Here is a 26,366-nt window from a genome sequence, read left to right on the forward strand (position 1 = left end):
AAGATAATAACATATTTAAAATTATTAAAATCTCCCATCATCCTTAAAGTAGGTTATTGGTGTCTGCAGACCTATCCACTCTCTTGAATGGCTGGCCAGTAGACCAAGGATTTTTTTCCACCTTCTTCTGCATGATAGTTCTACAAAAGGGGGAATCCTCATTTGACTCAGTCAGTCAGTCAGAATAACTTTATTTTGCCAACAAAATGTAGGCATAAGAAGTATACCACATTTAAAAATAAACATTTCACAGCCTTTCACAGCACTACAGTAAGGTTAAAAAATGTAAAAATGTAAAGAGCATTATTGGATCAAGATACAAATTCATAATTATTTACACAATGCAGTAAAATCAATTCATTATTTAGGATATAATTTTAGCAGATTGTACGTCTCTTTTTTAGTGCAGATAACAAAATGAACGCTAAAGAAAAACAGATAAAAGGGTCAGGTAGTAATTGGAGGTAATAAAGGGCTCCACAACACTGTTTGAAGTTCATTTCATACATAATATGGATAATAAATGTTTTCCTTTCATTACAATAACATTTACAGAAGAATAACAAGTGTATATCATTCTGTATGGATTGCTCATCACTGGAATAAAATGGGAGGTAACCCTGTACCCCAAAACCCAAACCTAGCCCTGAACCCTAAAAATAACCCTGTACCCCAAAACCCAAACCTACCCTGAACCCTAAAATACCACTGTACCCCAAAACCCAAACCAAGCCCTGAACCCCTAAAAATACCCCTTTAGCCCAAAACCCAAACCTAGCCCTGAACCCTAAAATACCCCTGTACCCCAAAACCCAAACCTACCACTGAACCCTAAAAATACCCCTATACCCCAAAACCCAAACCTAGCCCTGAACCCTAAAAATACCCCTGTACCCCAAGACCCATACCTATCCCTAAACTCTAAAACTACCCCTGTACCCCATAACCCAAAACTATATCTGAACCCTTAAAATACCCAAACACCCCAAAACATATACCTCAGTACCCCAAAACATATACCCCTATACCCATACTTACCTAATCCAAACATTAAAAAAAACCTGCTTTTACCATTCATGCATTTACAACGAATTTCGCTGTCAATGTATGCGTGGTAAAAGCATATAAAATGTAATGCCATGCGTTATAATGGCATTGCGGAGTCATGGTACATTCGTAATGAAAGTATGCGGAGTGATGGTATGTGGAAAGAAAGTTGCGGAATAATGGGTACTTACCCTCCCCCGGTAAGTACATTGGTGGCAAACGGCCCACATCTCCAGCAACATACTCATATTTTTTCACCACCCATTTGAAAAATGCACAGGTCTCTCTCATTGATTGCCAGCACCGACATACACTTTTAGACACACCTCCCGCCACAAGTTCTAGAGTTGCGAACTTTAGAGCTGGGGAGCTACGTTCGAATCTCGGCATCAGCTCAACTTCCTGTGATTCCAGGCAAATCGCTTTTTCTCCCCGTGCCTACCACAAATGAATGTGTTCTTCTGTAATGTAAATATGTAAATTGTGCTCATGCCATGTTGTCGAGTTCGCACAATATAATATTGCAAGGAAAAATAAAGTAGAGAAACTCGAGTTCACACACTACTGAACGCGCACTCTTAAGTGCATCAGCAGTGCACTGTGAATCGGAGCGTTTCATAGGCCTGTCACAGATAAGAAATGCTATCAAATCGAAATCCTACAAAACAATATACTACTGGCCCGCAGCAATTCACACCCGGACAACGTCGGGACGGGCTGCTAGTATATAATAATGGCAAGCCTAGAACATTTTAAACAGCATGACTGAATTTGAGATTTTTAGAGTTATGTTTCTTAGTTAGAGAAAGATAATAACATATTTAAAATTATTAAAATCTCCCGTCATCCTTAAAGTAGGTTATTGGTGTCTGCAGACCTATCCACTCTCTTGAATGGCTGGCCAGTAGACCAAGGATTTTTTTCCACCTTCTTCTGCATGATAGTTCTACAAAAGGGGGATTCCTCATTTGACTCAGTCAGTCAGTCAGAATAACTTTATTTTGCCAACAAAATGTAGGCATAAGAAGTATACCACATTTAAAAATAAACATTTCACAGCCTTTCACAGCACTACAGTAAGGTTAAAAAATGTAAAAATGTAAAGAGCATTATTGGATCAAGATACAAATTCATAATTATTTACACAATGCAGTAAAATCAATTCATTATTTAGGATATAATTTTAGCAGATTGTACGTCTCTTTTTTAGTGCAGATAACAAAATGAACGCTAAAGAAAAACAGATAAAAGGGTCAGGTAGTAATTGGAGGTAATAAAGGGCTCCACAACACTGTTTGAAGTTCATTTCATACATAATATGGATAATAAATGGTTTCCTTTCATTACAATAACATTTACAGAAGAATAACAAGTGTATATCATTCTGTATGGATTGCTCATCACTGGAATAAAATGGGAGGTCAGAAACAACATATACCTTTAGGGGAAAACCCAACATAAGCGGAATATAATTTAAACAACATCTCACCAGAATGTACCTGTGTTGTAAGTTAGTGACGAAGGATAGATATATTAAATTTAAATCCATTTGCGTTATACCAGGGGAAGCCAAGTATGTTTTTACTGTCGACAGATTGATATTTTTAGTCTCCCTTCTTATCTGCCGATTAGAAAGCAATTGCGCTTTTAGGTCATCCTTAGAGATCGAACAACAAGAAGTAGGATCCTAAAAAAGGCGATGTAGCCCAACTGCTTTCAATGTGGATTCAACATAAGTTAACCAAGTAATCTTACCTACCCCATCTAATTTCAAAACATCCTTTATAATTTCTCGTGTTAGAGCAAGGGTCTCCTTTGGCCATACTGAGTGCCACATTAGAATCAGCGTAATCGCAATTTTATCGGTAATGTAAGGTGCTCTCAATTCCATGTGGCACTTATAGTTGGCGCATGAATTTGGTAGAGAGAGGACCCTTTTTTAAAAGTTATCTTCAATTGTCTGCAGTTTTTCACAATCTCTAGTTCCCCAAACAGCTGCTCCACTGGTGGCAGTGGATACAGTCTTAGCTTGGTATACTGTTTTTATTAGATCTATTGGTTTAAGGAGAATTTTTTAAATGAATTTAGTTAGTGCCCCAATATTCTTTTCCATCTGAGAACTACTGTTAGCAATCATATTTTGCCAGCTAACTTGGGAGTCAAACAGAATGCCCAAATAATTAAAAGAATCAACGACTCCCAGTTTTCCCCCTTCAGTAGTAATTTGTGGCTGATTTTGCTGCCTAGTTTCTGCTACTAGAATAAAAGACTTTGAATATTTAACTTTCATATCTAGATTATTCATAAATTGTGCGTATTCCAGGACTAGACAACGCAGTGCGTTACTAGATCGAGCTAAAAGGACTGCGTCGTCCACATATAATAAAATTGGCACCTGTGCTGCATTAATATAAGGGACATCCGGAGTGGAACCCAACAGTGCAGATTCTACACCATTGGTGTAGAGTGCTAATAAGAAGGGGGCAAGATTGCACTTCTGCCTTACACCTCTTGCAATTTTAAAAGATCTGATGCACTCACCATTCTTTCCATAGCGAACACAGGCTGAAGCACCTGAATACAGGTCGCGGATGATATTAATAATATTCAGGGCAATCCCCATTGCCTCCATGATCTGCCACAGCCTAGGCTGGGCCACACAGTCAAAGGCTGTGGACAGATCCATGAAGGCTAAATGGAGATGACCTTTTTTTTGCAGCTGTGGATTTCGCTATAATTAGGCTCAGGTTCAGTTCAAGTTCAAGTTCGGGCATTTGTATAGCGCACTACTCACCCGGAGGGTCTCAAGGCGCTAGAGGGAGGGGTTCATTATTTGTCGAATAGCCAGGTTTTCAGTTCTTTTCTGAAGGAGATGTGGTTCTGAGTAAGGTGGAGGTGGGTGGGGAGTGAGTTCCAGGTCTTGGCAGCCAGGAAGGAGAAGGATCTGCCACCCATGGTGGATTTTCGGATGCGCGGGACTGCGGCGAGGGCTTGATTGGATGATCTTAGTTGGCGTGTGGGTTTGTAGAAGGACAATCGAGTGTTGAGGCATTCGGGTCCTAGATTATAAAGGGCCTTGTGTGCGTGGGTGAGAAGGTGGAAAGTAATTCTCTTGTTGACGGGAAGCCAGTGGAGGTCTTTTAGGTGTCCGGTGATGTGATCTTGGCGCGGGATGTCTAATATGAGTCTCGCAGACGCGTTTTCGATGCGTTGGAGTTTTTTCTGTAATTTTGTTGTAATTCCGGCGTAAAGTGTGTTGCCATAATCCAGACGACTCGTGACCAGTGCATGGGGGACTGTCTTTCTTGTCTCAAGGGGGATCCAGCGGAAGATCTTTTTGAGAATGCGAAGGACGTTGAAGCAGGAGGACGAAACTGCGTTGACTTGTCTGGACATTGAGAGAGAGGAGTCTAGAATGAAGCCAAGGTTATGTGCATGGTCTGTGGGTGTGGGTGCTGTGCCCAGAGCGGAAGACCACCAAGAGTCGTCCCAAGCTGCAGGGGAGGATCCTGAATGTCTGACATAATATCGACAGACAGAATATCGACATGCAAAAATATCGGAGCAAAAATATCGACAGCAAAAATATCGAAATCCTATCTTCATTAAGGTAAGTACAAAAATATCGAAAAAATAATATCGAAGTACAAAAATATCGGAATCAAAAATATCGTTTTTTTAAATGTATTAATAATAATGTAAAAATAAATAAAAAATACATATAATTTTACAACTATTAAATAAAAATATTAAAACAAAAAGAAAACTAATACATATACATTTAAAATAAATAAAACACTTAATAATTTAAAGTAATTTTAATTTTTTTTCATGTAATTTATTTGATTTAATGTAATTTCTTTTAGTTTTACCCTGTACACCTGTACCCCAAAAACCCAAAACTGACCCTGAACCCTAAAAATATCCCTGTACCCCAAAAACCCAAAACTGACCCTGAAACCTAAAAATACCCCTTTACCCAAAAACTGAAAACTGACCCTTATCCCTAAAAATACCCCTTTACCCATGAACTGAAAACTGACCCTGAACCCTAAAAATACCCCTTTACCCAAAAACTCAAAACTGACCCTGAACCCTAAAAATATCCCTTTACCCAAAAACTGAAAACTGACCCTGAACCCTAAAAATACCCCTTTACCCAAAAACTGAAAACTGGCCCTGAACCCTAAAAATACCCCTTTACCCAAAAACTGAAAACTGACCCAGAACCCTAAAAATACCCCTTTACCCAAAAACTGAAAACTGACCCTGAACCCTAAAAATACTCCTTTACCCAAAATTAATTAATATTATTTAATTACCAATTAATTATTAATTAACAATAACAATAAAGTAAATATATTAGCACATTTGCTGTAATTAATTTAATGTAATAATTAATATTATTTTTCCCAATTAATTAATTAAGAATAACAATAAATTATATATAAAAAAATTCTATAATTAATGTAATTAAATAATTAATATTAATTAATTACCAACTAATTAAGAATTATAAATATGTCAAAAAATATATTAATTAATTAACTAATTAATAGAAATTAATTACCAATTAATTATTAATTAAAATATGTACAAACATATATCAATTAATTAATTATTATTAAATTACTTCCCACCCTATTCCCCTATAAACCCATAACCCGCTACAGAACATATTTATCAATTAATCAATTAATTAAAAATAATTAAAAATTATTTCTCAATTAATTAATTAATAATTCCTACTAATTAATAATTATATTTAACATAATTAAATTACTTCCCACCCTATTCCCCTATAAACCCACAACCCGCTACAGTAGTAAAAGACAATATTTAATTAAATTACATTAAAAATAAATAATAAAACATAATAAATACAATATAATATACACTAAATTTATTTAAAAATTGATATTAGTAACATCAAAGTTATTAATTTCGATATTATTGACATCGATATTTACAACTTCGATATTACTGATATCATAACAATATCGATATTAAGACTGTCGATATTACTTACCTTCGATATTTTGTCCCATCGATATTTAAACTTCGATATTTTTGTATATCGATATTTAAAAATCGATATTTTGTCTGTGTACCGAGGATCCTAGGATGAGCACCTCTGTTTTGTCTGAGTTGAATTTTAGTCGGCTCTGTTTCATCCATTCGGCTACTTCTTTCATGCCTTCGTGAAGGTTAGTTTTGGCGGTGTTGGGGTCTTTGGTGAGGGAAAGGATTAGCTGGGTGTCGTCGGCGTAAGAGATGATGTTGAGGTTGTGTTGACGCGCGATAGAGGCGAGAGGACTCATGTAGACGTTGAAGAGGGTGGGACTGAGTGAGGATCCTTGAGGTACGCCGCAGATGACTTCGGTGGCCTCTGAGTGGAATGTGGGAAGTCGGACTCTCTGAGTTCTCCCAGCTAGGAACGAGATGATCCAGTCCAAGGCTTTTCCTTGTATGCCGATGTTGCTGAGGCGTTGTATAAGGGTGCTGTGGCAGACTGTGTCGAAAGCGGCGGAGAGGTCGAGTAGGATGAGGGCCACTGTTTCTCCGTTGTCCAGGAGTGCTCGGATGTCGTCGGTCGCTGCAATGAGGGCAGTTTCAGTGCTGTGTTTGGCTCGAAATCCAGATTGAGATGGATCAAGGGAGTTGTTGGATTCAAGGAAGGCGGAGAGCTGGCTGTTGCCGGCTTTCTCGATGACTTTGGCCGGGAACGGGAGGAGGGATATGGGTCGGTAGTTTTTCAGTTCTGAGGGGTCTGCTGTGGGTTTTTTCAGCAGGGCGCTAAGTTCGGCGTGTTTCCAGATTTAAGGGAAGGTGGCAGAGTTGAAAGAGCAGTTGATGACATCGCGGAGTTGGGGTGCGATGATGGAGTCAGCTTTGTTGAAGATGTGGTGGGGACAGGGGTCAGAAGGCGAGCCAGAGTGGATTGAGTTCATGAGGCGAATGGTGTCTTCAGTGGTGATTGGGTTCCAGGCACTGAGGTTATTAGTTGGAGGAGTGGGATCTGAAGGGGGTGGGGCGGGTTGATCACAGGGAGTATTCTTGAAGCTGTTGTGGATGTCGGCAATTTTGTTGTAGAAGAAGGAGGATAGCGCATCGCAGAGGTCTTAGGAGGGAGTGATGTCGTTGGATGCTGCGGTGGGGTTAGTGAATTCTTTAACGATATTGAAGAGTTCCTTGCTGTTATGAGAATTGTTGTCGAGACGGTCCTTGAATGCTGATTTCTTGGCGGATCGAATCAGTTGGTGGTGTTTGCGGGTGGCTGTCTTGAGGGAGGCCATGTTGTCTGAGGTTGGGTTTTTTCTCCAATTCTTCTCCATGGTGCGGCACAGCTTCTTGGATTTTTTAAGTTCATCATTGAACTAGGGAGCCTTATTGCTGGCTGATTTCAACTGGTGCTTTTTCAGGGGTGCTAATTCATCCGCACTGTGGGTAATCCATTGCCTGAGGTTGGTGGCCGCTTGGTCTGGGTCCATTGAGAGGGCGGGAGGGTTTTGGTTGAGTGATGTGAGGAGTTGGTCGATGGTGATTTTGTTCCAGTTTCTCCGGGGAATGGGTTGTGGGCGGTTGTGGGTCAGGGTGGTTTTGTAGTTGAAGTGAACACAGCTGTGATCCGTCCAGTGGAGAACTGTAGTGCGATCGAAGTAGATGTGTTTGCTGGAGGTGAAGGTAGGGTCGAGCGTGTGTCCGGCTGTGTGAGTGGGGGTGTCAACAAGATTTTTGAGTCAGAGATTGGCCAGGTTGTCCAGAAGGGTGGTGGTGTTGCTGTCGAGTATGTTTTCGAGGTGGCAGTTGAGGTCTCCTAGAAGAATGTAGTTCTCGGAGGCGAGGGCGTGCGGGCTGACGAAGTCTGTGATGTCGTCGCTGAACTGAGTGCGAGTGCCTGGAGGCCTGTAAAGGAGGGTGCCTCTAAGGGTGGTCCTGGGGTCGGTGTGGATCTGGAAGTGGAGGTGTTCAGCGGATGCAAGATTGTCGTTGGAGCTGGTTGTGATTTTGATGGTGTTTCTGTGGACGATGGTGATGCCTCCTCCAGTTTGATTGGTGCGGTCTTTTCGGATAATCTTGTAAGCGTCCGGTATGGCTATGGCGATGTCGGGAGCAGAAGATGCGTTCATCCATGTTTCAGTAAGGAAGGCGATGTCAGGTGACGAAGTGTTGATTAGTTCCCAGAGTTCTGTTGCATGTCTGTGGACCGAGCGGGTGTTCAGTAGGATGCATTTCAGGCGGTTGGGGTTGGAGATGTGTGTGGAGGGAGTGGGTTTGGTGAGGGTCCTGAAGCAGTTGAACTTACAGGAGAGGCAGGCGAATGGGCCTTGGGTACGTCCTGGGGTAGCTTCGCAGCATAGAGGAGTGCGTCCGGGGTTGAGGGCGAGGAGAGTAGCGGCATCATAGGTGGTTTTAGTGGGTTTGGAGTGGCGGGGACCAGGGGGTCTAGCTCTGGGCGCGGTCCAGGCGCGGACGGGCGTAGACGGGCTTACCTTTGGCGCACCTTCGGCGCGGCCGCAGTGCGTGGACGCTGCACGTTGGTTCATCTGCATAAATGGAGAGTGGAGGGGGGCAGAGCGTGGGAGGGTCAGCTGGGAGGCGGGATCTAGGTGCAGGGAGGGTCTGCAAGGGGTCCCAACAAAATGGCTGCACAATAAACAAACAAACAAATGCTCCGACAACAATCTCGAGGCACACCACAATGAAAGCGCTAGCAATTAACAAATGCGAGGCAAGTAGCGTTATCGAGCGCTGCACAGGTAGGTTTCAATTGACTGAAGCAGTTGCCTAATTCAGCATACAGGTTACGAGCGCTGCACGGAATGAGTATTTTAAAGCAGTTCCAGTAGCACTAAAGCGCACAGGTCACGAGCGCTGCACAGAGTCAATTTCAGTAATAGTGCCAGTAGTAGAAATGAGCACACCGTTCTTGAGCGCTGCACAGATAGCTTTGAAAGAGAATACCAGAGCGCATACGATACCACCAACAGGGGGAGGTGAGGGGAGCGACCTCTTCTGCGTGAAGCAGGACGGTCACAGCTCTCCACGAGGGCAGGCACAGACTCTACCTCTGTGGGTGGGAGGGTCAGCTGGGAGGCGGGATCTAGGTGCAGGGAGGGTCTGCAAGGGGTCCCAACAAAATGGCTGCACAATAAACAAACAAACAAAATGCTCCGACAACAATCTCGAGGCGCACCACAATGAAAGCGCTAGCAATTAACAAATGCGAGGCAAGTAGCGTTATCGAGCGCTGCACAGGTAGGTTTCAATTGACTGAAGCAGTTGCCTAATTCAGCATACAGGTTACGAGCGCTGCACGGAATGAGTTTTTTAAAGCAGTTCCAGTAGCACTAAAGCGCACAGGTCACGAGCGCTGCACAGAGTCAATTTCAGTAATAGTGCCAGTAGTAGAAATGAGCACACCGTTCTCGAGCGCTGCACAGATAGCTTTGAAAGAGAATACCAGAGCGCATACGATACCACCAACAGGGGGAGGTGAGGGGAGCGACCTCTTCTGCGTGAAGCAGGACGGTCACTGATCCATAGTGCCTTTTTCTTTTCTAAAGCTGAACTGGCATGGAATAATCATATTTTTTTCTAAGGTCCAGTCCTCTAGTCTGTTTAAAATCAATTGACCCATTAGTTTTGCAGTAGAATCTATCAGAGAGATAGGTCTATAGTTTTTCGGAATCGACCTATCCCCCTTTTTGTATATTGGAACGATTACAGTTGTCTTCAACGATGGCGGTGCACCTGTTTGGGCAATTTTATTAAAAACAATTGTTAAAAGTGTGGCCCAAAGATCTTGCTTATTTAAGAACAAGTCAATAGGGACTCCATCGGGTCCCGGAGCCTTTGCCCATTTGCATTTGTTTAGAGCATGCTTAGTTTTAGCAAGTGTAAAACTAGCAGCAGCCCCAACACTTTCTAAAATTTGGGGTGAAGATTGTAGAATCGTCATGTCAGACGCTCCGAAAAGACCTTCAAAGTGAGTCACCCATGCTTCCTGCTCAACATTGGTATCTGTGGTCATAGCCTGCTCGCCTTTTAAAAACGGAGCATTAATCAGAGACCAAAATGCTTGCAAGCTTTTTAATATTGCAGCCTTCTGCGGGTTTTCCCATCATTCTTCCTTTAGGGTCTTAAGCCTGGTGAGTCTTGCTTTTTCTAAGCTTTATTGAAAGAAGGTGGTATGCACACCGTGTTTATCGTGATGTACTCATTTATATTTTTAAGCAAACTATACAAATTGCGGGCGAAACTGGGTAGTGCTTCGCCCTTCGTGCACCATCATAAAACAATGCATGTGGGGAGCGCGAAAATCACGCTCCACTAGCAGACGCACTGCATTAATGGATATCAAATCCAGCCAGTATTTCTCAGTTTAACCATGTTCACAAATTGTACAGTTTAATCCACATTATTTTCCACATTTTCTTCGTGTTGTTCCATTTATTCCACATATATGACGTAGTGTATAAGTAATGCTTCCCATATTCGCGTGCGCCCATCCAGATTTCTTCGCAAATACGATCCAAGTACACAAGATGATTCAAAGCAGCATGTCTTTATTAAAAACCCAATGCATTTCGGGCTATTTTCCAGCCCTCCGTCAGGGGTAACTGCAAGTTAACAAATACAGCATTACTAAAGTGTTCCATTTTCGACTATAATCACTAAAATCATTGTTACATCTTACATATATAGCCTTATGTGCTTAAGCCATCATTTCAAAGTGAAAATTCATCATTTCAAAGTAAACAAAACAATTAAATACTCAACCCCGTGACCCTCGAAACATTCTTCTTTCATCCCCCTAACAAACTAGAATAAAAACCAACGTTACTGCAACCTGCGTTGCATTTGTTATCAGAGCTTTCCCTTACGCCGCGTTCTCTCTAATTACCTCTTCCACCCATCTGCCAAATTTCATTTTTGACTCGCCTTCTCCTTAAACTGCACCTACTCAATCATAGTAACAGATAGGTTCTAATTCTCTCTTTCAACACATCATGTTAACTTCTCTCCCGACGGGACAGATTTTACACATGCTCCGACACTGTAAAACTTTTCTACATTACACGCACTCCTTAATTATTAAAAGCCTGACTCTACGCGTGAGGTAGTGTGGCTCACTGGTTAGAGGCGGCAGACCCGAGAGCAGAGGATGGCCCGGGACCAGGGTTCGATTCCCGGCGCGGCAGGTTTCTGGACCAGGGTCAGCGGACTCGATAATTCTCTCGCCTCTGTGCCCACTCTGATCAGCGATCACACTCGGCAACTCTGGGCATTAGCTTGCCTCATCCTCACTAACGGCCCCACCAGACCGCCGGGGATGCCTGGTCTCACCCTGGAGATACCCATTAAGGGACCATCTCTCAGGGAAGCCAGGAAGGGTTTTGCAGCGGTCGAAGCGCCTTGGGACCCTACGGGTAAGTAGTGCGCTATATAAATGCCTATACATACATACATACGCGTACCTGCTCATAATGTAATCTTCTAACCGCTCGGCATGTGCCTCAGGCTATTCTTGATCACGTGTAACCACCCTTCCGTTGCAGCCCACTTTTAAACCCATGTGTTTCCCCCTTTAAGTGACTACTACTTGATGACCTCATATGCAAGCTTCTGTTTTAAGAACTATAATGCCCATAATGCACTAAGTGGTTGTACTGAACTCAATGTGTGCGGGCCAAATTGATTTCTGCATATTCTACAAGCATAACAGTTTTATTTCTCTTTTCAACATCTTCGAAAGTCCACTTTTTTTAACTACTAAAAACTCGCTGTCTCGCCATGTGTGAATTATATAAGATTATTCATTTAAATTTAAATTTTCATCTTGGGTGCAAAACCAACGAGGGCATTTATGTAAAATATTGAAAGAAGGTGGTATGCACACCGTGTTTATTGTGATGTACTCATTTATATTATTAAGCAAACTATACAAATTGCGTGCAAAACTGGGTAGTGCTTCACCCTTCGTGCACCATCATAAAACAATGCATGTGGGGAGCGCAAAAATCACGCTCCACTCCCAGACGCACTGCATTAATGGATATCAAATCAAGCCAGTATTTCTCAGTTTAACCATGTTCACAAATTGTCAAGTTTAATCCACATTATTTTCCACATTTTCTTTGTGTTGTTCCATTTAATCCACATATATGAAGTAGAGTATAAGGAATGCTTCCCATATTCGCGTTCGCCCATCCAGACTACTTAGCAAGTACGATCCAAGTACACAAGATGATTCAAAGCAGCATGTCTTTATTAAAAACCCAATGCATTTCAGGCTACTGTCCAGCCCTTCATCAGGGGTAACTGCAAGTTAACAATTACAGCATTACTAAAGTGTTCCATTTTCGACTATAATCACTAAAATCATTGTTACATCTTACATATATAGCCTTATGTGCTTAAGCCATCATTTCAAAGTGAAAAATCATAATTTCAAAGTAAACAAAACAATCAAATACCCAACCCCCGTGACCCTCGAAACATTCTTCTTTCATCCCTCTAACAAACTAGAATAAAAACCAACGTTACTGCAACCTACGTTGCATTTGTGATCAGAGCTTTCCCTTACGCCGCGTTCTCTCTAATTACCTCTTCCACCCATCTGCTAAATTTCATTTTTGACTTCTCCTTAAACTACACCTACTCAATCATAGTAAAAGCCAGACTCTACGCCTATGTTGAAAAGAGAAATAAAATTGGTATGCTCTTAGATATGCAGAAATCAATTTGGCGCGCACACATTGAGTTCAGTACAGCCACTTAGTGCATTATGGGCATTATAGTTCTTAAAAGAGAAGCTTGCATATGAGGTCATCAAGTAGTAGTCACTTAAAGGGGGAAACACGTGGGTTTAAAAGTGGCTGCAACGGAAGGGTGGTTACACGTGATCAAGAATAGCCTGAGGCGCATGCCGAGCGGTTAGAAGATTACATTATGAGCAGGTACGCGTAGAGTCAGGCTTTTAATAATTAAGGAGTGCGTGTAATGTAGAAAAGTTTTACAGGGTGTCGGAGCATGTGTCAAATCTGTCCCGTCTGGAGAGAAGTTAACATGATGTGTTGAAAGAGAGAATTAGAACCTATCTGTTACTATGATTGAGTAGGTGTAGTTTAACACCTTGGCTGCTGTGCATTTTCCCCTCCTGTGCTGACCTTTGATGTTTACCCATTGTTCATGACGAGCTCAGCTCGTCATCAGCACAGCTCAACTGTGCCTCATGACGAGCTGAGCTCGTCATGAGCATCGAAAGGGTTAAGGAGAAGGCGAGTCAAAAATGAAATTTGGCAGATGGGTGGAAGAGGTACTTAGAGAGAACGCGGTGTAAGGGAAAGCTCTGATAACAAATGCAACGTAGGTTGCAGTAACGTTGGTTTTTATTCTAGTTTGTTAGAGGGATGAAAGAAGAATGTTTCGAGGGTCACGGGGTTGAGTATTTAATTGTTTTGTTTACTTTGAAATGATGATTTTTCACTTTGAAATGATGGCTTAAGCACATAAGGCTATATATGTAAGATGTAACAATGATTTTAGTGATTATAGTCGAAAATGGAACACTTTAGTAATGCTGTAATTGTTAACTTGCAGTTACCCCTGACGAAGGGCTGGAAAGTAGCCCGAAATGCATTGGGTTTTTAATAAAGACATGCTGCTTTGAATCATCTTGTGTACTTGGATCGTATTTGCGAAGAAGTCTAGATAGGCGCACGCGAATATGGGAAGCATTCCCTATACCAGGTGTCCCCAAACCGGTCCTGGAGGTCCAGATCCGTGCCAGATTTTTAAAATAGCTACATGTATCGCAATGGGGATATCCAAAAAATCTGGCATGGATCCGGCCCTCCAGGACCGGTTTGGAGACCCCTGCCCTATACACTACGTCATATATGTGGATTAAATGGAACAACACGAAGAAAATGTGGAAAATAATGTGGATTAAACTGGACAATTTGTGAACATGGTTAAACTGAGAAATACTGGCTGGATTTGATATCCATTAATGCAGTGCGTCTGGGAGTGGAGCGTGATTTTCGCGCTCCCGACATGCATTTTTCTAAGCTTTAAGCAAACATTTGACCAATGCGAGATTTTGAGGTGTGGACTTCAAGGCTATATGTAGATTCTTTAGTGTTTTATCACAGTCATCATCAAACGAACTAAGTTTTTTATGCCGGCCATTACGGATAACACGGGTTAAGTTATTTTTTACGTCAGATAAAATTAACTCAAAATCTGAAAGCACGCTGCATTGTAAGACTGGATCTAAGCAGAGCATTATCTCCCCAAGATGGATAGACACTAAGTTGGCCAAAAATCTCCCAGTGTCTACTTTTTCCCACTTTGGAACAATCCCATTTTCTCTTGCAATTACGGGGTTTATGTGGAGTTTAGAAGCACAGTCAACTTTCTTTACAGATGGCATAAAAAAGGTTATTGCAGCATGATCTCTGAATGAGTAAAACACAATCTCAAAATGAGAAAAAAGGCCTTTTATAGGGTCAGAGACCAACACATAGTGAAGGGTAGAAGAAGGAAAATGATTTAAAAAGGTAAATTCTAACTGACCAGTTAAATTTTCAATAGTGTTTAAAAATACAAGGTTATTTATTGTTAGTAATCTATTTAGGGTGTTACCATACTCCGTGTGACAGAAATGAGGAACACTCTCTCCGTCATCACACTGTATTCCACAAGCTAACACATTAATCTTATCACATGGGTGAATGTTGAAATCCCCAATCCACATTATATTGCAGGGTTTGCTGCATTTCTCTTGTAGGTCATTGATATCTGTTTCCAGAGGGGTCAACACCTCTGCTTGATTACTACCAAAGTTATTGTTGTAAAAGTTAATAAGAAGCCAACAATAATCTACACAATATTCAATTAAAATGATATGATAATACGATGACATATTCAAGAATGACTTCACTTTAAAAGGAAAAGCATTAGAAAGTAGCATCAGTAAACCACCCTAATTCCGACCAGCAGGTGATACTACAGCAGGAGTTTGAAAGGAGCGATATCCATTAAAAAATATTGGATCTATTTCTTGAAGGCACTACATCAGTATATAACAAGGACAGCCAGTCGGTATTAGACCTTTTTTTATTGTAACCAGCAATGTTCCAAGACATAGCCGCCATAGATCCTGAGAGGTTCTCTCAAGGTAGAGGACTCTTGGACAAGTTTAGGCTGACTTGGTGGCTGACTAGTTTCACTTCTGAAATTTTAGGGGGAGGAGTGTGCGAGGAAAACCACTTTTGTAGATCTAAATCACCAGCCCCACTAGATAATATAGTCCGAGAATCCAGTCAGTCGCAGGCGGACTGGTCTTCTAGAGCAGCAAATCTATTTCTTATAGGCAACGGTGAGACTAAGGGGGAAGAGATTGCTTAAACTGGAAACGGGATAGCCTCCAGGTAACATGGGATCTAGCAGTAGACAACTGTGTTGAAGGATAGGGTTTATAAAAGAAACCCAAAGGTAGGGCAAACATTTCAGAGTTAAAGTATGGCAAATTTGGTAAGACAGATAATAGTTCACCCACTATATGATGGTTATCAAAGTTCACTATTATACAGTCGCCTTTAATACTTTTGGGAGCACTTACTACCCAAGAAACCCTCCAAGCCATAATAATATTATGGTGGGCATTAAAGTTTTCACCTAGGCAATTAGGTAGCCAATGCTGGGATTTTTTTATTAGCTGCTCCGTATTTTCTATCATATTTGGTTTCAGTTCGGGGACATTAGCTAGAACTATAACATACGGACAAGCAGCTGGGGGGAGATCTGATCTTGACTTAGGCTTCCCACTTTCATCATGGTGCTGAGAAGGTCTCCTTCCCAAGCACGATGATTGTAACCTTTCCTCAAAACAAATTGTAGGTACAGATGAGATAGTATGTGGGCGAGGAACTATAGGGCTAGTAGATGTTTGAAGATCACCATGTAACATTAACCAACCAGTATTCTCACAGTTATCTTGTACCTCTGTTTGTGTCCTACCATTATTTTTGTGTACGTTTGCTCTCAGTGTTTTAGCAGAATCACGGACAGAGCCAGGCAAAACAGTAGGAAGCCCCATTGACTGTTGTAGGGCATGGCTTTCCATACTATCATTAGTTACCTTTGGCCCATTAGGCAACGTAAGGGGTCCCTGGCTTGTTGGGAATTGGGTCTAACTACAGAAGTTAGCATAGTAGTATCAGAGGGAGGCTGACTTGAGAGATGAGAGCATTCAAGAGAAGATCATTTTTCCTCTATCTTAGACAATGTATACAATATAGAGTTAAGTAATGCAGACATCATAGTCTCTAATCTTTCCATTAGGTCAGAGTTACAAGGATGATCAGTCCGCAAAGCTGGTTGATTGGTAATTTCACTATGTCTGGTAGATCTAGTAGTTTTTAATTGTGATGACAGTCCTGTGTCCAATCTCTTGCACCCGGTATCTTTCTCCTTACAAGCCCGCTTTAGTGTTTTTTGTTTTAAGGGACCACCTCCCTTTTTTTTTTAGATTTCAAAACTGGATAGTTAGTTTCCGCTTGATTGGACGTTAATTGCTCCTGAGTTGTATTGCAGTCTTCATCTATAATGGTGGTGGGTAAAGATAGATTCACTGCTGGAGCAGATCTCAGTTCATCTACTTATTGGCCAGGTTTCAATCGGCTAATGGCTAAATTCCCTCCACCCAAAGAAGAACGTTTTTGCATGATCAGTGTGTCCAAAGAAAGCCTTCTCTCAGTAAGTTCGATTTCATGAGCCAGGACAGATTCGGCCCTTGTTAGAAAGGCATCCAGGGTCCCAACATGTCCAGACTCTTGTTTTTCCTTAGTAATCTTTCTTTTACTCATTTTGCCCACAGTAATACTAGTTACCCTGCTTCTGCTTCGGCGTGCAACTTCCCCAGCAGTACAACGCTTCTATTAAAATCTGCAAATTGTAAGGCAGAACAAGGTCTAACGCCTCCCTACCTTTGCCTTAAGGGTAGCAGCGTTCAGTTCCTAGTGCAACAACGATCTTTCTCGACAAGCCAAGATGGTTGACCCAGCCCAGCCTCTTCCGGCCCCTGACGGGCCAGCCCTTGGCGTGGGCTTCATCTGTGCGCTACCGAGCGCTTCCCGCGAAGCGGGTGCCGCAATGAGATTTAAAGCGCCTCCAGTCGCAGTACCGGGGCTTTGAGTCCCCCTGCAGTGTTCTGTTAGCGGCTCTCCTGATTTGTCTCAATTTTTCACAGATATGTTGTTGGTGACGTGAACGCTGATATTTGCTTCCGACGGAGAGTGTACCGATAATTTTGAGTTTTTAAAAGGCATGAGTTTTCCACAAATGCTCAAACAGACTCAGTACAACATGTGATTTTTAAATGAATTCTTACAGGGCTGCTGGTTTGGGAACTATCTTGCACGTTGAGAGTAATCATCAAACCGAGGACTGTAGCCAAACATAGCAATACATTTTTTAAATATTATTACCGTATCAGTAGGTGGCAGAATGTCCTTATCCAATCAAAACAGTTAGCAGGCTGCAGAGAAAATGGTCTCTCTCTCTTACTAAGCATGTCAATAGGCTAGGTGGGAAAGATCTTTCATGTAATGTGTTTCTTTACAGTGGGGCTTTTAGAAGTGTGGGTTTTGAATAAGTGTGAGGTCTGCCGGTTACCAAAACAGTAACAACGCATGTAAGTGGTTTCAGAAAGTTTGTGGGCAGTCTTGCTGACAGATATCAACACTACACTATAGGGAACAGGGTAAAAGCTTATATCCTGAGCTTTTGGCCATTCTAATAAATCTGTTGTTAGACAGCGGACCTCCTTTATCTGAATGGCTGGCCACGAGACCCTGGTCATTATAAGATGTCCCACATAACTTACAGAAGAAAGTTGGCAGATCAGGTGGGCAGATTTAAAATCTTAATCGATGAGAGACAGTCAGCCAATGCAATGAGCGGCTGTCATTAGGTATATGTTGATTGCATTTGTACACTGTAATGTATCTGTTAGCAGAAGTAGGGGTTCTTTGAAGTTTTGCCAGGAGGTTAGACAGACCAGTTTAGAATGGCCAGCTAAGTGGCTTTGTGACAAAAAGGGCTCAATTTTTCTTTCTCTTTCCGATTGCTCAGGAAAGATGACCTCATCTTTGTGGACAAACTCTTCAACAGGATGTCAAGGTCGACTGTGTCAAAGGCTGACAATAGATCTACTGATTGCAGCAAATAGGTTCCACCCATTTAATCCTTCTGGACTTTTCACATTTGACTACCTGGTGTCTGACTTTTATTGCGAGTAAATCGAACTACTTCAGCCTCAATCACTGTAAATGGACTGAGAGTGCTAACCGCCAACATCAGTCTTTTAAGTTGCAGGCAGCTAGAGTGAGAGGCGCTGGGCTGGTTACTCGTCAGCATGTGAGCACACATGAGTACGCATTGATGTGGTCTGCACTTTTGAGGCTACCATTTTGCTCCGCACAGGTAGTCTGTGAAAGAAGGCACCCTTCAGGAATTGGTACTGACCTGGCGTAGGTCTTATAATGTGAGTGAGTATTCATTGTGTAGGTCTGTAGTTCTAACTGAAGGTCTTTGGTGCTTAAACTGTATACTACATTTAGATTAAATCTGCACTAAAGGTCAGTTTTGGCCCATTTAGGCCGACAGAGTCCAACAACGTTTCAATCTAGGGGTAACTCAATATGACTCTTTAAGAATTGTCATGGTTCCATGGCTCATAACCAGATTCCAGACATTTGACCCTCTAAAAGGGCCAAGTTAATTACTCTGCTGTACAGCAAGATAAGCAAAGGACTTCACACACAATAGAGTCATTAACACTGCTTGACCCAGTTCCTGGTAAAAGAAGGGTTTGGAGGGAATCTGCATCTATTAATTAACTTGTCACACTGTACCTGGGCTCGGACAGTTAGGCCCACAGAAACAAAGGAGGAGTGAAGACTTCTGGAGCACAGTGCAGAAGGGGATCGCTTTTCAAATTTTGGTAGGACTGGATCAGCCAGGTGTGTCGCTTATGGGTAGAGCCGAGGCTCCAAGAAAGGCTCTTTCAACAGACAACATGAAGTCACTATATAAGAATGCTGTGCAGGAAGGTTGGGACAGGAGTGGTATGATGATGTGGCACTCTAGCCCTGGCCAGGGGCACCTGGAGTCCAGAACTTTCCACCCTCACTTAAAAACCCTGCACCAGCTAGAGATGGAGCAGAAGACACTGGATCTGGGAACAATGATGGCCAAAGGATGCCCAGATGGAAGGAGAAACCACTTGATGCCACTGATAGGATGGAGTGAGGATTTCAAATCCAGCTGACCCCTAGAAATCCAGAGCCAGCAGAGCAGGCCCACGTATGCATCTGAGAAGCAGCTGAGGAAATGGACCAGCTGGGGGACTCTTGAAGGTTCTTCAATGCTCCCCTGGTGCTTCTGCGCACTGAACCCTGACTCTGCTCTTGACACACAGGTGTCCTGCAAGAAGGCCAGGAGTCCATGGGGCCTGGGTAGTGTGGTGGGGGTGTTTGGCTTGCAAGCAGTGAAGGGGCTTGGAAAGATGGCCGCAAATAGGCAAGAGCCTCAGGAGCGCAGGCAGAGAACAGGTCTGGTGCACTGATCACCAAAAGCAAGCTACCCATGACAAGCACTCTTTCAGAGGTCTGGGGCCCGAACAAACATCTTGTGGTGGTTAGGGATGGACTCAAGGAGCTCATATTTGTGCCAATAGGCCCCACAGGGCTAGATATATAACCTGGCACCCTGGAGGGAACCAGGCAGTGAAAAAAGTGTTTGGAGCTTCACTGTGGAGTTAAATATCCCTCCAGGAAGGGCCAGGTTCCCAAGGATCAGTGCAACATTGATTTATACATGTGTGTAGGTGAGAGTATGCGTGGAGCACCCTTTCTTTAATTAGTGCCCCCTTAAGAGCCCCTATCTCTCCAAGGGCTGGCGCATACAGCTAACGTCTTGGAGACCCTATCCTCCAAGACCGAAGAAGCTGCTAGTGGGGCATGGTGCACACCCCACTTTCCTGAGACTGGGGGGAATTAGGTGCACCTGCCTCTCTTCTCTGTGGCAGTGAGGCAGGGGAAGTGCACCGTTTCTCAGTAGTAGAAGGACAACTGCTTTTGCCGGGCAAGAGCAGGACAAAAGATGTGCCTGTTGGTACAGCACGGGAGTGAGAGTCTAGCGCTGCTCCCATCAGGAGCTTTCCTCCCCTACTTTTGCACAGACTGGAATTGGAATAGTAAATTATACTATTCCAAAATCCAGAACGCCCCCTACAGCAAGTTGTTGTAACGACTTGCATTGTAATGGTTTGCGATGTAACAACGCGTACACCGCGTTGTAATGGCATGCAATGCATCACATGTTTCCCCTCACTAGGCATGTAACATGGTGTTGGATTTGACCCTTTTTTCAGGGTCATCCCTGAACTTTTTGCCTTCCTCCTGTATTTTTTCTGACCTGTGTTGACTGTTTTATGTCTCTGGGCACTTTACCACTGTTTATCAGTGCTAAAAGTGCTTACGCTCTCCCTATTGTAAATTGATGTATGGATTAGGAACTCCATCATTGTCTGGTTTGGTTTACTTGTCAGACCCTAGTACAGTGCACTGCGTGTGCCCAGGGCTTGCAAATCAAAGGCTGCTGGTGGGTTTGCAGCATTTGTTGTGCCATCCACAGAAGCAGTCTGTAAAGTGTGTCTTAGGTCTGTCATTGCAGAGTCTGTGTGCAGTCTGGTACTGCCATGTTGACAGGGCAAGTGAACCCACTTGCCAGTCCCTAAACCTTCCCTTTTCTGCATATTTGTGACCCATATGGTAGGCCCATGGGCAGGGTACATTGTAGGTAAAAGGTAAGACATGCCCTGATGTGGGTGGCATGTCCTGATAGTGAATTACAGCCATTTTCGTTTTTCACTATTGGAAGGCGCTGTTCCCCATAGGCCAGAATGGGCAGTTTGATTAAGACATCTTCTAATCCTAACTGACTCAGGGAGCCAGGTGGAAATTTGAGTTTAGTATGCCTGAACTCAGAATGATAAAATACATCTTTTAGTGAAGGTGCTTTTAACATTCTGTGTCTGAAAATGCCACTTTTAGAAAGTAGGTATTTTCTTGCTTAACTGTCCAAGCCTGCCTCTGCTAGGTTGTGTATTTTGGGTCTGGAGTTTGAGTGACAGGGGCTGGGGGATACCAGGAGACAGGGTGAGTCAGCACAGGGCTGAATAGAGCTATCTGCATGTAGATGGGTGTGAGAAGTTGCACCTGGGACCTGAATAGGGCTGTGCTTGTCTTCCACAATGCTGGCTCCACCTCCTGTGGTGTGCCTGATGTCCCTGGCCCACACTGGCAAAGGAAAGAAGGATTCTTGTCAACAAAGTGGTCCAGGACTGCACAGAACTGATTTGAACTGAGTACAGGACGCTCTGCTTTCAGAGGATAAAATATTTGCTAGTATAAATATTGGGACCCAGACCCAAGAACTTTAGATCACTTTTGGGAAACAAGAGGAACCTTTTCTGACGAGAGAAACTGAGGAGGAGACTATCCCTAAGCTGAGTGCTGTTTGGGGGATTGGCCTGCAATGGTTGCCTGACTGCCAAAGAAAGGAGAAAGAACTTGGTGCTACTTTCATATCAACTTGTAAAGGATCTCCAAGGGCTTGAGATAGAGCTTGCCTCCTGCTGAAGTCTCAGGGACAACAGTCTTCACCAACCAGCTTCACTGTCTTCCCTTGCTGGGAACTGAAGTGCCTGCTGTTGAGCTGAGCCTTCTGAGGACTGCATGTGACTGGGAGCTGGAAGCGCGACTCAAGACGAAGAAGCATGTCGCTGCCGCAGCCGTTGAAGTCGCATCACCGGAGAAGAGTGTCACCTTCACAGCAGATGCCACCGCATCATCGGAGAAGTGTGCCACCGCTGCCACCATCGCATCACCCAAAGCACCTCGCATCAATCAATCAATCAATCAATCAATCAATCAATCAAAGCATTTATATAGCGCACTACTCACCCAGAGGCTCTCAAGGCGCTAGGGGAGGGGTTCCGTTACTGCTCGAACAGCCAGGTCTTGAGTTGCTTCCTGAAGGCGAGGTGGTCCTGGGTCAGGCGGAGGTGGGTCGGGAGGGAGTTCCAAGTCTTGGCGGCGAGGTAGGAGAAGGACCGTCCCCCTGTGGTGGCTCTTCAGATGCGGGGGACGGCGGCGAGGGCGTGGCCGGTCGATCGAAGCTGGCGTTTGGGAGCGTAGAAGTTGAGGCGGCTGTTGAGGTATCCTCAGCCTTGGTTGTGTAGGGCTTTGTGTGCGTGGGTGAGGAGACGGAAGGTGATTCTCTTGTTGACCGGGAGCCAGTGCAGGTCTCTCAGGTGTCCGGAGATGTGGCTGCGGCGGGGGATGTCCAGGATGAGTCGTGCTGAGGCGTTCTGGATCCGCTGGAGTCTCTTCTGGAGTTTGGCGGTGGTTCCGGTGTAGAGGGAGATGCAGTAGTACAGACGGCTGATGACGAGGGCCTGGGTGACCGTCTTCCTGGTCTCGGTGGGGATCCACCGGAAGATCTTATGTAGCATGCGCAGGATGTTGAAGCACAACGAGGAGACGGCGTTGACTTGTCTGGTCATGGAGAGGGAGGAGTCCAGGATGAAGCCCAGGTTGCGTGCGTGGTCTGGTGGTTTGGGTGCGTTGCCTAGGGCGGGGGGCCACCAGGAGTCGTCCCAGGAGGAGAAGAGTGTTGCCGTCGCAGCATACGGCGTTGCATCACCAGAGAAGCGTGTCGCAGGGCCTGTCACGGCTCAGAAGAATCGTTGAGTCGCTGCATGGCCGTCGGGCGGCAACGCATTGTTGTTCCATGAAGAAGAAGACGCCATTTTGTTTCATTGCACCGGATCTTCATTGCATTACAGCATTGCTGGTCGCATCGCCACGGAAGCGCAGTAAGAAACTGACGCATCACCTCCCCACGCAGGGAAGAACCAATGCATCCCCTACGCAGCAGTAGGGACCTGACGCATCACCGTTCTTGCGTGTAAGGAACCAACGCATCACCTTCCCTGCAACACTTTTGTTGTATAGCGTTACGCATCCAAAGGTACATTAAACTCAAAGTGTTGCATTTTACATCTAAAGATAAATAAGCTATTTCTACCATTTTTAAGTACAGTATTTTGGATTTTTGTCGTCTGTGGTCTTGTGTTAAGTCTACATAAAAATACTTATATTATACTACAACTTGTGTGGTGTCCATCTGTAGTGTTGTCACTGGGTTACTGTATGTGTTCACAGATGCTTTACACACTGCCTCTGAGATAAGCCTGCCTGCTTGTGCCAAGCTACCAAGAGGGTGAGCAGGGGTTATTTTAGGAGTGTACCCCCTTACCCTGACTAGACGCAAGTGTCCCTATTTGGTCAAAGTTACCTACCTCTGCCAACTGTTTTTTTTCGGGGTGGGGGCAGTTTTAGAGTTCAGAGCGGGGGGGTTGGGGCAATCTTTTTAAAAGGGGTCAGGGTTTTAAGGCTCAAGGTGGGTGAAGAGGTTTGGGGTAGTTTTAAGGGCTGGGTTTGAGGGCAGTTTTTAGGGGTGGGTGCCAGCTTACGGGCTCAGTGTGGGGGTCAGGGTAGGTTTTTTAAAGGGGCCAAGGTTTTAAGCCTCATGGCGGTGGAAGGGTTAGGGGTAGTTTTAAAGGGTAGGGCGGGTACGTTTTAGGACTCAGGGCTGGGGGCTGGCTGGGGTCAGGGTAGATTTTGGTAGGGGCAGGTTTTAGACCTCGGGCCGGAAGAATGGAATGGGTAGTTTTAAGGGCAGGGCGGGGAAGGTTTTAGGCCTCAGGTTAGGGAGGCGAGGTAAAGGTATAGGATTTTAGGGCAGGGACGGAGTGTCAGGCTTGTGGTGATCTTTAACATGCATATCCCTTCATTAATTATGCCTTTACAATGAAATTGCTTGGTAAAGCCATGCATGGTTAAGAAGCATTCGTGGTTGAGACCGCGTTATGCGTGCCTCTGTCATACAACCATGTAACATGATAAGAGGGTGTCACTAAATTTATTTCCATCTACCTGATTGTACATATTTGTAATTTAATGCATAACATTTAGTAGTGTAATTACACATACTTGGATTGCTCTGTTTTTCTATCCTGAAAGGGTCAAGTGTCACAATTGAGTACTGGGTTCCCAGTTAAATAGTAATTGCCAATGTACTATTTGGGGAGGACTCACATCTCTCTCACCTAAAAACCGATTTTCTGACACTCACCAATAAAAATCATGATTTCAACCCAAAATACAACCAGTGTAGTCTTTGTACCATAGAGTGGTCTAAATCCAGACTAATGAGGGGCCAGAATAGAGCCACAATGTAAGAAGATTTGAAGTTGTGGAATCACCACATTCTCCAATAACTTTGCTAAAGTTGCCAAGAGGGTAATGGGGTGGTAGCAAAGTCAGTCTGATGGTGACAAATTGAGATTCTGTATGAGGGGTGTAATTGGGGGTCAACGTACCCTTCCTCCTCTGCCTCCTTAGCTGGGCAGATAAGCACAGGAAAAATATTGTTACATAATTTGTTTCCATAAATATCCTCAAAAGGTGGGATGTCTTTTCTGCCTCCATTGCACATCGACATTTCCGTGTGGCGGTCCAGACATTAATTTCCTTTGCTGTCATATGTATATATACTAGCCATGGGTAGATATCTTTGGAAGAATAGTAATTATGATGAATCTCAAATTGTGTAAATGAAAAAACTCTAATTACTGCACCTAAACATAGGAAAACGTGTGAATGTCAGAATATCATATGCAGGAATATTGTCTGCCAAATATAGTGTTCCTAAATATGATTTATATAAATATTGTCGAGACGAGCAGGAAAGAGACTACACAATTCCCGGCAGCCTACGCGGCGGCGCGCTTTCTGACACCGCGAGGGCGCCAGGAGGCGCACATAAGCGGCACAGGAACCGGCGGAGCGGGGGAGACGAGCAGGAAAGAGACTGCACTTACCGCATAGACGCCGCCACCGCCAGGAGTCAATCAGAGGCAGCCCGGTGCCCTGAAGCACGCCACCACCGCCAGGAGTCAATTTACAGCTGCCTACACGCTACACTACAATTCCCGGCAGCCTACGCGGCGGCGCGCTTTCTGACACCGCGAGGGCGCCAGGAGGCGCACATAAGCGGCACAGGAACCCGCTTCGCGGGACGCCCGGAGCGAAGCCCGGGCAAAGGGCGGGCCCTCTACGGGCCTCATCGGCAGGAAAAGGCAGGAGCAGGGCCCAGAATGCTGTGCAAAAATAACCAAGTAAGTCACAATCTCCCAAATACTATTGTATGTGCCTGGGATAACGCATTGAACTAGCACCCCACGGACCTGCATAGTTGCTACTTGGAAAAGTTGCTTCGAAAATGTCTAAAACTAAATCTTCAACAGTCCCCATTAACACCGTAGACAATTATATGGTTCAGAAAGTTGCCAAAATTAACCATGACAGGAGATCATCCCTGGGATTGAGTTATTCGCCAGACTTGCTTATCGATAACAAGCATTTACCTACTCCCGCTCTTGATATTAGTAATGAGGTGTTCCAGACCCCAGATAATAATCCACTGACCCAGCTTCTAGTAGCCATCTCCGAACCAGCTCCTGAGAGTATGCAAGACATTGACATTATTACTCTAGAAGAGGAGGCCCCTGCACCGGTCCCAGCTCCGAGAGTAACAAAGGGGGGGGGAGAATATATCTAAACGGGGTGGCCTCCGATCAAGTAAAAAGCGCCCCGACGCTTCCCCTCAGGGAAATAGTGGAGATGATACAAGGGGTAATACAGGAGGGAAGGTCCACTTGGATGAAGATCAATTCAAGAAGTTGCTTAATGCCGTAGATAACAAGATCAAAACTATAACCAAACCGCTCCTAAGCAAAATAGACCAGCTCACAGAAGAGGTGAACAGGCTGGGGGCACTCTTGCAAAAATCATTAGAAGAAAAAACGAAAACCCCTCTGCCAAAAACACCTAGAGTCGATCCAAAAACTACCCAAACTGTCCCTGGGTCAGATTTACTTGCAAACACTCCCCGGAACACCACGAGGAGACCAGCTCTAGGGGGGGGGACTTGAAAGACCCAGATCCAGATATTAATAAAGGGGACTCTGCAGGGCCGAGTTTTAGAGGTAGAAAAGAAGATGACAATTTAGAGAAGGGGCCCGTTGAATTAATTGTGGAGGCTTCTCCACTAATACTGGTCCTAGCAAATGTCCCTCAACTGGAACCAGGGCAAGTAGAGAACATTCCTTCTTT

The sequence above is a fragment of the Lissotriton vulgaris genome, chromosome 3_1 (genome assembly GCF_964263255.1).
Source record: "Lissotriton vulgaris chromosome 3_1, aLisVul1.2, whole genome shotgun sequence".
NCBI lineage: Eukaryota > Metazoa > Chordata > Amphibia > Caudata > Salamandridae > Lissotriton > Lissotriton vulgaris.